This window comes from Taeniopygia guttata, chromosome 1, assembly GCF_048771995.1.
Source record: "Taeniopygia guttata chromosome 1, bTaeGut7.mat, whole genome shotgun sequence".
Taxonomy (NCBI): domain Eukaryota; kingdom Metazoa; phylum Chordata; class Aves; order Passeriformes; family Estrildidae; genus Taeniopygia; species Taeniopygia guttata.
The window spans coordinates 349,411-363,123 of NC_133024.1; the positions used below are offsets into that span (position 1 = coordinate 349,411).

The 13,713-nt window shown below is 46.9% G+C and overlaps 1 long non-coding RNA gene across 1 annotated transcript in view; it reads left to right on the forward strand.

The window, feature by feature from the left end:
* Window positions 1–13,313, forward strand: part of LOC121470777 (uncharacterized) — a 71,941-nt gene extending 58,628 nt beyond the window's left edge. Inside the window, exons 2-3 of the long non-coding RNA XR_012056953.1 lie at window positions 6,802–7,008; window positions 7,189–13,313. This is a non-coding gene — a long non-coding RNA (uncharacterized lncRNA). The remainder of the gene's footprint in view (window positions 1–6,801; window positions 7,009–7,188) is intronic.
* The last annotated feature ends 400 nt before the right edge of the window (window positions 13,314–13,713 follow it).

Genomic DNA, 13,713 nt, shown 5'->3' on the forward strand with positions numbered 1-13,713 from the left:
GAGTGACTTTGCCCCCAGCCCCACTGGTGGCGTCGCAGACCAAGAGCATATGAGTGCATTGCTGTGTTTTTCAGGCGCAATGTTAGAGCCCCATCTCCTCCCTACACATGCTGTTCTAGTTCCAGTCACAAGCCCAGCCATAGCATCTGTGTCAGAGGCGTAAAGGGATGTCGCCGCAAGCAGCCCATAGTCCCTGTGCCAGCGCCAGAGTGACTTTGCCCCCAGCCCCACTGGTGGCGTCGCAGACCAAGAGCATATGAGTGCATTGGAGTGTTTTTCAGGCGCAATGTTAGAGCCCCATCTCCTCACTACAGATCCTGTTCTAGTTTTAGTCACAAGGCCAGCCCCAGAGTCCCTGTGCCAGCCCCAGAGTGACTTTGCCCCCAGCCCCACTGGTGGCGTCGCAGACCAAGAGCATATGAGTGCATTGCTGTGTTTTTCAGGCGCAATGTTAGAGCCCAATCTCCTCCCTACACATGCTGTTCTAGTTCCAGTCACAAGCCCAGCCATAGCATCTGTGTCAGAGGCGTAAAGGGATGTCGCCGCAAGCAGCCCATAGTCCCTGTGCCAGCGCCAGAGTGACTTTGCCCCCAGCCCCACTGGTGGCGTCGCAGACCAAGAGCATATGAGTGCATTGCTGTGTTTTTCAGGCGCAATGTTAGAGCCCCATCTCCTCCCTACAGATCCTGTTCTAGTTTCAGTCACAAGGCCAGCCCCAGAGTCCCAGTGCCAGCCCTTCGGTTCCTATGGTGTGTGCAGTCCCTTTGCCAGGCCAGCAGTGATTAGAGCACCCGCCCTACAAATGCCCTTTCCCAGCCCCAGTGATCTCAGCTCTTGACCCACAAGCTTTATTTTACTGCCAGCTCTTCTATTTCACTTGCCCCTCAACACCCTCCCAGCAGTGCTAGATAACACTGATTCTGGCTCTCAGGGACTGACGTTTGTTTTAGCTCTAGCTCTGTGTGATTTTAGTTCAGCTCTTGAGCCTATATTCCTGCCCCACCTAACATTCCCTTCCTGCCCTCCCAAACAGCTCTACAGTCTCTATCGGAGCCCTTTAAGGAATTTCAGCTCCAGCCATGCAATTCCCATCCCAGCTGCATATTCCCTATCCCAGCTCCACAGGGGTTTTACCCCAAACCCTACCACATTTCTGTCTCCTCCGGCTCTGCTGCCTCAGCTCCAGCTCCTCAGCTTCCTACTGCCTGTAGCTAAAAGTTGCTCCTGCTTCTCACTGCAGCCTGAAGCTGTTGATAAGAGAACAAATCAGTTACTGTCGTAATTTCAATGTCTCTTGCAGCTATCCCACCCACTCTAATGGGATCCCAGCTTTGGGGACCCTTGAGGCCTGAAGCCAAACAGCTACTCCCGCCCCCTGGGTCTCAGCCCAGCACCTCCCCAAAAGCCCCCTCACCTCTCCCAGGCAGCCCCAGGGGCTGGGAATAGCCACCGGGCCCCTGCTCCCACCTCCCAAAAGGTGCCCTTGGGCTGATGCGTGGGCCCTGGAACCCTCCGAGCCCCCACACCCTCAGCCTCTGCTTGGTACCAAGGGGCAGGCGCTGGGAACCCCCAGGCATCTTCTGCGGGCCCCGCACTGCAGCTCCACACCCCTCTCCCCAAGGCATTTATCCAACTCCAGCCCCAGCATTTCCACTGCCCCACATTGTTTTGGGCCCGACTCGTGCCGAAGTCCTTATTCCACACCCTGGGCCTTTATATCTCCGGTGACCTCACAACCCGTGATTCAGCCCCAGCCCCACAACCCTTACTAAATTCACATCAGATAAAGAAAACACAAGCAAACAAACTAAATTTAATAAAACGAACAAAACAGGAAAATAATGCAATACAGCAAAAATTATTAAGTAAACGCAAAATCAAATAATAAGAAAGCAAACAACCAGCTTTATTCCCAGTATTCTCAGCGTTACTTTAAATCTAGAAACCGCGAAACGGCTACTCCCCAGTGACAGCAGCCGGTCGCCCCCCGCGCCACTCCAGGCCCCGCACCCGCCTCTGGCCGCCCGAGCCGGGCAGGGCGCGGCGCAAACAACTGGACACCGCCGGCCCCCGGCGCAGGCAGACGCGGGAGTCGCGTCCGTGCTCACCAGCGCTCCTCGGATCGGCAGCCGCGGGGGGCCCGTCCCGGCGCAGCGGCGCTCCTCGGAACGCGCATCCGCAGCTCCCGTCGCCTCCAGCTCCGCCGCCGAACTGACGTCGCCGCCAGCCCGACGCACGCTACTTATACCTCAGCGCCGGGCCCGCTAGCCAATCACAACCCGAGGCAGCGCCCGCCCATTCCCCGCGCGCTCGCCTCGTGACCACCTCGCGCTCGCCTCGTGACCACCTCGCGCCCGCCTCGCGACCACCCCGCGCTCCCCCTCACGCGCCGCTCCCGCCGCCGCCATTGCAGGGGCCGGGTCCGCCCGCTCCCCGCCGGCACCCGTTTCCCTGGGAGAAATCCCGGTCGGCGCCTGAACGGGAAGCTCCCGCCCGCCCTTCCCGGCTCCAGCGCCTGCCGAGGCTGCGGCAGCAGGGATGATAGGGCTCCGCCGGCTCCCAAAGCGGCGGCGGGAGCGGCGCCTCTGGCGCACGGGGGAGCGGGGCCAGGCTGAGGAGTCGGGCCGCGACTGAGCGGGCTGAAATGGCAGGAACCGCGCCCGGTTTGAAAGGGCGGCTGTGATTGGACAGGGCGGGGAAAGGCGGGCCGGGATTGGCGGGGCTCGGGAGCTGCGCGGCCGCGGCCCGTGGCAGCGTGGGGCGGAGCCCGCGCTGCTCGAAGGGCCCGCGGGCGCCCCGGGTCCCGCTCGGAGACCCCCTGGCCCCTTCTCCGGCCCTTGCTCGTGCCCGGCTCCCGGCGAAAAGGGCCCCGCAGAGCCCGTACTGCAGCCGCCCGTCGGCACTCGGGGCAGGGAAGGGGCGCAGCCCGGCAATGGTTCCGGGCGGCAAAGGCGGACTCTGCGATTGCAGCTCGGATCGGGGAGCGGCGGCGACGCGGCGGGGAGGCGGCTCGGTGGCGGGGAATGGGGAGGGCGCGCAGAGCCCGCTGCGGGCTCTCGACGCCTCTTCCCCCGCAGCGTTTCCCGCTTCTGCGGGGACTTGTCCTGCCCCGACTGGCCGAGATCAGCACCCTGGCCAAAACAGCGAAGTGCCCGCGTCCCCCTGCCCGCCCTCCGCCTGTTGCGGGCCCGCTCTGCTCGCCCTCCTTCTCCCCCACGGTCGTCCGATTTTATAGAGGAGAAAATAATATTGACTTTCACATTCAGAGATCAGCTTTTTGCATCACAAGTATTTCGATATGGTACAACTTACTTTTAACTGCTTTGTACAGTATAATTTTTATAATAAAACCCCTACCTACTAACAAATAGAAAATAAGAATCCCCTTTATTTTAAGCTATATTTGAAAACATCTATATTTCTATTTTTGATTTTAACAAGTTTTTGTCTATTAAATTACAATATATTGATGTACTCTATTTAGATACATAATATTTATGACATATAATGTGCTATAAGAAGACATATACAGTAAAATATGCATTATGAACGATATTGCTTCCTATTATTTTGTAATACTTATATTTATATACCCACATGTATTAATTATACATCTCTAGACGGATATTTTGTTTATATTTATAATCTATATTTATATGTATTTATATAAAGATAGAAAATACTCTATAGCAAACAATATTATATCTAATGGTAATGGATAACATTATTTATGTTACATGTTTTATTTATATGTTTTCTGTTTAAAATTTAAGTTGTTGTTCCCATTTTCATATTTATGCATTTGTTTTGTTTCATTAGAGTTATAGTTAAAACTTTGCAGTAAAAATCCAATTCCTAATAATAAAATGCCAAAACAAACAGCATCGAATTCCCAACAATACCGTCCAAAATATTCAGAAAGGCTCCACCAGCCAACCAACTACCGGCAAAAAAAACCCGCACTACACTTCTTTCACTAGCAGTTCTTATCACATCACAAAAATGAAACAAACATTTTAAAAAAGACCTATAGAAACCCACAGAGCAGATCACGAAAAACACTAAAACAAACAAATAAAAAAAACCCGCCAACTAACTCACTATACTCCAAACCATACAACAGACCCCGAACGTTTCTTAAAAAAAAAAAAAAACCAAAACTCTACCACTACACTACACTAACTCATAAAGAGAACCCAATACTCTATAAAATGAACTAAAAAAACCCCACCAAATAATTACCGATGTAATAAAATCGGAACCACGAAGAAACAAAAGATTCACCACCGAAATAAAATAACTACCTAAAAAGATCCACCATAGAAATACCCACGTTCCCAAAAACAAAACTAATAAAGAACAACAACCAAATACATCAAACTACAAAAAAAACCAAACACATCAACAACAACAATATAATTATCCCTAACTCAATAAACCCAAAATGCCTCAAACCATCAAAACACAAATACCACTTAGAAATAAACACGTCGCCAAAAGAGAAATGTAACCATAAACAACAACTCCCAAAATCCCTGCAACAAGAAAACATACACGGCAATCAAATAAGCCAAATTAATAAAACCCCTATAATAAACAAGAATGCAATCATCAACATTAAAAAAAAAAAACTCACTAAGTACAGGACACTACCTCAAGCCACCAAAACAATCACTACGCACTCACGCCAATAAAAACCTCCACAACCGAATTAAAAACCTATCCTCTACTTCATGCCACGACCCAGAAAAACCATTGCAAGCTTTTAAAAACACATCCTTTAAAAACATAAGAAACGATCAAAAAGAAATCCAACAACAACACTCAAGCCAAAAAACCCCTTGTCATCAGCGCCCGAAGCGAGAACCGTACCAACCAAAAAGTGCCCCACGGCCCTTCTCCCACACCAACTCCGGACAACAGAAAAGGATCCGATAAGTTCCCCAGAACCACCTCACAGCCACCCCAGGCAGGAAGGCTGCAAAATGAGAAGCCGCGCTCCCGGCAGGAAAGCGGCTCCTCGGGCAGGCACAGGCGGCGCCGCGCCGGGAGACCCCCGCCCGCTCCCCCCGGCCCGGCGGGGCCGGCACCGGGCCCGGGGGGCCCCGGCGGCGCCCGAGCCCCGCGCCCGGAGCGGACGGAGCGGCGGCACCGGCCGGCACCGGCGCAGCGCCCGCGCCGCCTGCCCCGCCCGCCGGCCCGGCCAAAGCTCCCCTCGGCTCCGCACGGCTCGCACCGGCGCGGCTCCGGCAGTCCCGCGGCAGCCCCGCCGCGCCAAACTCCCCTCCCGCCTCGGCCATCCCCAGCCACTGCCAGCGGGGCTCCCGCGCCGGACCCTTCGCTGCCGGGCCAGGGGCAGAAGAAGCGCCCCAAATGCAGCGGCACAGCCCCATGCCCACCCTGCCAGTGCTGCCACAGCCGCGCCTCCCTTCCTTTGAAGCCCCGGAACTGACGCCACGCTCGGGCGCTCACCCCACTGCAACAAGGGCAAAGAAATGTGGGCTCCCCTTCCATCGCATCCCCTAGAAGAGCAGAAAAGAAGGGGCTTGCCTCAAATGATGGCAAAAGGCAGAATTTTACCTCAATTCAAACCTTTAAAAGGCGGGACAACAGGGCAGCCCCCTCATTTCAACCTCAGGAGGACAAAATTTAAAAGGGAAAGGAGAAAAGTCCCCGCTACAAAGGCGCACCGGCTCACCTGTTTGGCCGCTGCTTCTCGGTACAATGCTTTGTCCCTCGGCTCCTCCTTCGAGCAATGCACCACATCCCCAAGTGCGTATCCAGGTGATCCCCCGGACCCTGTCCGAAGCGCTCACCGTCCTTCCATGAGACAGCCCCAGGAGCCCCCCATAAACTCCTCTTCTCCAGCAGCTCCAGGCAAAAGCCAGCGGCAGCAAACCCTCGCCCTAAAACAACCTCCCCCCCGGCAGGAGCCGCCCCCTGCTCCTCATCCTCACAGCTCGCACCTGGGGCTGCTCTGAGCCCTCCTCATCCTCACAGCTCACACCTGCCGCTGTTGCCACCCTCCGAACAGCGTCTCTCCGTCTCCAACACACAGACACAGATCAAACGGAAATCTGCTATGGGTGCTGGATTTTCTTAATCCATCTGGTTACACGATCAAAACACATATATCCCACACATCCTGTTCTAATTTCACTTGTAATAGCTGGCCCCAGCATCCATGTCAGATGCGTAAAGGGATGTCGCTGCAAGAACCCCACAGTCCCAGTGCCAGCCCTTCGGTTCCTATGGTGTGTGCAGTCCCTTTCCCAGCCCAGCAGTGATTACAGCACCTGCCCTACAAATGCCCTTTCCCAGCCCCAGGGATCTCAGCTCTTGACTCACAAGCTTTATTTCACTGCCAGCTCTTCTGTTTCACTTCCTCCTCAACTCCTTCCCAGCAGTGCTACATAACACTGCATCTGGCTCTCAGGGCAGGATCTTTGTTTTAGCTCTAGCTCTGTGTGATTTTAGTTCAGCTCTTGAGCCCGTATTCCTGCCCCAACCTAACAATCCCTCCTGCAGTAACAGCTCTGCAGTGTCTATCGGAGCCCTTTAAGGAATTTCAGCTCCAGCCATGCAATTCCCATCCCAGCTCCATATTCCCTATCCCAGCTCCACAGGGGTTTTACCCCAAACCCTACCACATTTCTCTCTCCTCTGGCTCTGCTGCCTCAGCTCCAGCTCCTCAGCTTCCTACTGCCTGTAGCTAAAAGTTGCTCCTGCTTCTCACTGCAGCCTGAAGCTGTTGATAAGGGAACAAATCAGTTACTGTCGTAATTTCAATGTCTCTTGCAGCTATCCCACCCACTCTAATGGGATCCCAGCTTTGGGGACCCTTGAGGCCTGAAGCCAAACATCTGTCTACAGGATAAAACTACAGGAAGAAATGAAGTATGTAGACCTAATTTACAGAATGTTCTGCAGACAAATCAGAAGTTAAAACCGAACAAGAGAGTTCCTGGAACATCAAAAACTCAAATGAAGATTTGAATAATGTATAAGGTAATGAATATGGATGTAGCCCCAGCAATGTAACCGTATATAGTGAACATGATTTTAAGCTACCTCTGTGGTCTTTGGCCGTGGAGTGCCAAAAGCACCCCAGTTCTGGATTATTTTGTCCTTTTATCATTTATTAAACTTTTAAAAGTTCTAATGCATTAACTCTGTTTATCACATCAGTCAAGCGGAGGTTGAAGCTGATCTGCATCCAGGTGCTGTGGGACTTGCTGGGGGAGGCCATCAAGGTAAGTGTGGGGCTATCACAGTGAAGGCCAATATTTCAACACCAGAGTAGCATAATCAGCAACATTAATTAATTTTGTGTTCTTCATGCAAGCCTCAGCTAAGAACGCTACCGGCGTCTACTAGTATTAATAATAGGCATACTAAGTGTTATTAGTATTAATATTTTAATTGTTAGTGTTAACACTGGTAGTGAGTGTGTTAGCTGGTGTTTACTGTGAAGCTCTGCTCTCCCACAGTATGACAAGAGCCTGAAGCTGACCTCTTTCCAAACAGTGGCAAGCCTTGGAGATTTTTTAAATTTGTTTTTTTAGGGAAGCAATGCGCAGTTGTGTTCACAGTAACTAGGCTGCAATCACCAAGTGGCCAGATTTCTTGGCTTGTGTAGCCAACTGGCTGGGGAGTGACCGTTTTTTATCACAAGAATGAGGTTCAATGCTAAAAATTTGAAGCGAAAACATGACTGTAGTTTGTTCGGGAATCTGAGTGCATGCGTCTTTGCATCTGTAAGGGCAGTGAGCAGTGCAGCCTCACAGCTTCATGTCCATATTTGTGCATGCTCTATCAAGCATACTTTCCACTGCCTTCAATGAGACAAACTCCTTCCTCCTCCTCTGTCGTGCAGAAGAGATGCATGACAAAATTGCATGTTGTAACAGAGAAAAGGAAACTCAATTATTTGAATAATAAAATGTTTGCTTCATCTAAAGATTTATTTTACCACACATATTAATATCTGACTTCCCCACTTTGCTGTCTTGGGTATAATTAACACTTATACCACCAGAGTGTCTGGATATAAGGCAAGTGAATATTAAAACATAAGTTGTGTCCAAAATGTTCCAGTTTCTATCCCTTGAATTATCCTCATGTGACTTGTTCTGTGCCAGTATTAGTAACCATTGCTCATGGCTTTCAAACAACTCAAACTTCTTTCACAGATTACATTCCTGCTCTTCATAACTTAGATCAACAGTGAAATGCGAATTATTGGACTCAAAGAACCCAGGCAGAAACCCATGTTTCTCAGGCTTTGTTTATATAAAACACAGCACCAAGCAGTGTTCCTCTCTCTGCAGAAGCCTTACTCACCCATGCAGAAAGCACACACCCTTCCTAACCATGGCTTTCATCCTGCCCTAGAGAACTGAAGGACTCCAGTAATAAGCTGACCTCTGCTGCTCCCACTTTCCTGAACTGCAGTTTTAAATTTGTCTAAATTTCAATCTCCTTGTTCTAGGTCTCAATGTCCTGCAAGAAACCACGCTAATACTTGAAACCATACTAATATTTAAGTTTTGCTTCACAGATCCCTAATTTCAAATCCAGTCCTATTGGTTATCATATCCAAAACCTTGTCAATGTTCCCTACCATTCACTACTCTCAGGAAGGATCATCCACAACCTGTCAGGATTCTTTAAGGATATTTTCTACATTAATCTTTCTTTATCTTAAACATAATGTTAGCCAATAAACAAAATAAACCCCCACCAACCCAGACACCCTAAAAATTAAGTTTTGAGAGAACCACACAGCTCACTACAAATAGTAGCTCATACATGATTCCTGCAGAACTTAGTAGGTCCACCTATTAACTTGCTTGTGTAGCCTCCCCTTTCCTAGACCATAACATTCAAGATCAGGATGTTTTTTTTAAATACAATACCAATAAGTTATATTGAGTTCATACCAAAATGAGTGGCTTGTCTCATATCAAAGTTTGCTGGTTTCCCTTAATTTTTGAAGAAAATAACATAAAACCAAGACCTTAGCCCTCTTTTACTGGACCTGTGATCATAAACCACCTAAGAGCATTCCTGACAGTGAATGGTCTTGCATCCTTAGCCCAGTCACTGTTTTCTAGATCAAGAGATCTAGTCCTGAAACTGTTGGTCTACTGTTCCAATTGCAACTAGCCAGAAGCTGTAAATCCTTACTACCACCAGCCCTCATCCTAGACACACCCTACTGACAAGATCCTGCAGTAAATGTATTTGTCCGGCTCTTCCTCTCCTGAGCCCTAGCCCCCACTGTAGCCATACAGCTCATCCCTGCCACTCCAGAGCATCAGCCATAATTGTAACCTCAACTGGAACCAGTCCTCTCCTCCACAGAATTAATCACCTGCAGACTAATCATCTCTCCACTGCTAGATGGAAAAACCTATGAAATTTGGCTTACTGGACAGCAAAAATGCCAATACAGGAAAACTGTCTTCCAGTGATATGTTCCTTTTTCCTCAACTGTTGCTTGAAAACCATTTTTAAAGGTACTGCTGTCAGTTTTAACTGTTTTTGTTTGAAGAAATTAGTTTCGTTTTAGTGTAGTTTGTCAATGCTTTTACTAACCATGGCTAACAGAAAATCTTTATTTGCAGCTTAATAGCAAAAGGAAAAATACATGAAGGCTTCTTCAATATCAGAAATGCTGTGCAAGGACAAATACACTGTCTCCAGCAAATATGCAAATGCTTTACCAGATCTAAGCTGTATAGAGCTTTGCTGGATGGGATTTTTATCTTTGTCTTTAATTACACTTGTATGTGTTGGAAGATATTTTCACTTACTGCAAAAAAGATTTACTAAATTTATTAAATTATATTCTCTCTTTTCCTCTCTCAAATTCTCACTCTTCTAATCCAGTGGTAGTTTTAAAAGTATAATCCTCATTAATTTTAATAGGTTCTGAAAGATACTGTATACCAGTACCTTATAAAACTTACAGCATGACAAAATAATGTTCATGAACAATGTCCAAATTGTTCATGATTCAATGTCTAGAATTTACATGAACACTTCGCTCTATAGATAAATTTCTTCAACAGCAATTGCCTGGATTTTTCCACAGGTCTTCCTAAACATTTCTTTTTTGGTAATGCAAGAAGTCATTCCCCAAGAGCAGTATTTTGTTCCCCTTCAAGTCAAATATTAAAAATTTCTTGAGTTTCTTGGGAACAAGAGCATTGTAAAAATAAAATCCCTTCTCTGATAACCTCTGATTTTTTTTTTTTTTCTCAGAAAGCAAACACAACAAAGATGACCTTTTCAACAGTTCCATTTCTGTCCTTAGGGTGTAACTCTAAGAGTGTTCTTTGTTTAGTGCAAGAACAGCTCAAGGATCTGTGAAGGCAGGTTATGTCATCTCATGCTCCCTCTGGACTGCCCTGAGGCAAAGTTGTCCCTTTCTAGTGATGGTTTACAGCTGTTTCCGGGTGTTTCTGGGCATTGGTATAGCACAGGAGCCTCCAGATAAGTAAGGAAAAAAGTTGATTAGTCTTACACTGCATCACAGCAGGGGCAACTCTTTTTTGAACTCTCATAATTTCTCATCAGCCCTGGTATACTGCTATGGTTACCACAGAAGAGGCTGTAAGTCTGCTCTTAATCCCTGTGAATCCTTCCTGAGGATGGGAGGAAATGGGGCTGCCACAGAGGAAGGTCGAATGAAGAACTAAACTTGTATCCCAGCCACATATCAAGTGTGTAAGTCAAAAAAGAATTAAAATCATTATACAGATTCAGAAATCAGACCATGCTTGAGCCTCTCTAGCTATGAATTTTCAGGTCTGTGCAGAGACCCATAAGAGACTTTGTGGCCCAAGCTTTGCAGGAGGGAGGCGAATGTTTAAATTTTCTGGATCTCACTTTAGGTAAAATGAGCAATCTGTTGTGGTGAATGTTGCCTGTGTGCCATGTCATTCTCCTCATCTGCTGTTTGCTCTTGTAGTTAAACAAGGCTCTGCAGGACATTTCCTAGTTACCTTGCTCTGCTGGCACTGAGCTGGGTGGCCATGCTGGGCTCAACAAACACCACTGGAATTGGAGATCCACTGTTCATTTGGGCATGTGAGCAGAGTGAGGGACAGAACCACCCAAACACAACCCATGCCTATGAAAAGCCACTGTCAGCCTTTCTAGAATATCTCTGCAAGGATCTCTGCTTGAATAAATGCTGCTCATCAGGTTGTCTCTTTAGACAGAAGCTGAAAGAGAAAGGGATGTCTGCTTGTATAGGCATATACTGCATTTTTCTTGTTTTACTTGTGTTTTGTAGCTGGATTTTTAAAAAGAAAAAAAAAAAGAAGAAAAAGAAGATGGAGAATTGGAGGAATTGGGAAGTATTATCCTGCATACACAGTAATGGCAGAAAGTTTACATTGAACTGATGGATTTACTTGAAGCAACTGCAGTCAGAAGACTGTGCTTTTAGACACAGGCACACAAGTTAAGTATTTAATTTTAATACTTACAATATATTAGTCTGGACAGCTATTACACCTTTCGTTTCTTTAAAGGTTTATTAAAATATCTCATACTATTTGAGCACTGCTTACACGTACCGTAACTTGTGTTCTTCACCAGTAGAGGACAGCACGAACCCAGCTATGGTCCCAAAAGTTGCTCCACTTTTTTTCCTCCTAACTTCACCCAACAGCTAAAGTCAATGGAAGTTTCCTCGCTACCTTTTTCTCAAGAGGAATACCTGCTCTCCTTACTGAATATTTTTCAGTGAAGTAAAATTTAAGCATATTTTTTGTCACTGGCAGAAATCTCTAATGATCAACATATTCACAAAGCTGTTGTGCCTGTTTTCTTCTTTCCAAGATACCTTTGACCTTGGAGATCCTCTTAACATTTCTCATGGACACAGAAAACACTGAAGTTAAATCATAGGTGAGCCTGACAGGCTGACAGATAAACAAGCTGTGTTCTACTGCAGTTTGCAGATGTCACCAGCCTGCGGTTTGCTCTTTTCTTAATGTTGCTTTCCAAGATGGGAAGCACAGGAACTGCATCAGCTTTGAAAAGCACTAAGGAAAACATGGTCTTTGTCCTAAAACATATTTTATCTTACCCTAGACAAATCTGACCCATTCAGGCAGGTAGAAAGGATAATGGTAAGGGGATGAGCTGCAGATCCTGCGCTGCAGTTCATAGTGGATAATCACAGGAGGTGTCTGGTTCTTCCTTTCCATCTAGGGATTGACAAGGACACTTACTGCCTAATTCATAAGACGCAATGAATTGCTCTAAATCTCTCATTATTTCAGCTTCTGCCTTAGTTCTTGTTTGTGTTCCTCGAGTCTAGCTCACCCCAGTGTATGATCTGGGCTCTGGGCTGTCTCTGGCTGCCACGCCTAGCTGGCCCTGTTTGGTTTACTCCGGTAGCATGGGGCTGACACAGCTTCTGCCCTATTGTCCTTGCTGTGCTTGGCTTCCAGCTGCTCCCTGGTGTTGGAGAACAGCTGGACTTTGCGGTTCCTCACACTCACCCACCTCACAATAGCTCAAAATCTGCAGAAAAAGAAGACATAAAAAACCATGTAAGTTTTCATTTGAATATTGCCTGGGTAGTACTTCTATATCCCTGCTTATCTGAGTCCTATTTGTCTAAGCTTGTAGTTTCTTTTAAAAAAGTGAGTGACAAGAATTTTTCCAAGTCAGGCTGCTTTAATGAAAAGCTTGTTTTTAAAATAATTCTTCCTTTTGAATGGTCTCTTGTGACTTGAAAAAAGCCTACTTCCACTCTTTATACCCAAAAATTCAAAACTGAAGTCGACATCTGGGAAATGCAGGTTTGGAGTTGCACATATGCACTGTGGCTGGGTATAGATAATGGTGTAGGTACTGTTAAGGAGTTATTGAATTATTTTACTAAAGCTGCTTAACAATGAATATTTAAGATGAAATTGCAGGATGATTTCCATCCACCCAAGCTTTAAGTTTGTCAAATGCTCTCATGTTAGCTGCAGTGGGCAAGTTGCTGGCAACAAATTAGACTTTGCCAAAGCTTTGAAGTTTTTGTATGATTGAGGGCACCTAACTCTACATGAGATGAGTGAAAGCCAGTTTAGAATGGGACACAGAAAACGGCGAAGTTTTATTACACATTTACCTCTGCATTACCTTCTGTAGTTTAGGTTTCTGTTGTGAGCTTCTACACAAGAGCATGAAGCACAGCATTGCCAACTTGGCAAGATATTATCAAACCCTAAATCTCTTTTGGTACAGAAGAGAATTATGTTGTGTTTTTTTGAAAAAAATTGAGTTGGCAATAGGATATTTAGGGGCAGCCCTTCTGAAGGTGCATTGGACTGTTGTTGTGTTCATTCAACAAGTAGAGCCAAGAACCTGTAGCTCTGTCTGCCTGTACCTGTATTTCTGTCTTTCAGTTTTGTATCTACAGCATTTGCCACACATGCTCCTGCTCCTCTGCAGGCACTCACTATAATGCAGTGAGTCTGGTCACCCCCAGCTCTCACAGGGAATTCAGGGTTTGTCTCCGCTAGAATTTGAATTGTAATGTCTGTGCCATGCTGAGTACACATGTAACACTCACAGCCACTTTTCCTCAGAGCAGTAAAATTCGTATCCATTGAGCAGCTTTTCAAAAATGCAGCTGTTGGGAACAGCACATAATTAAGTATCTCTTATTCAGATCCCAAGTCTCTACTACAAAGT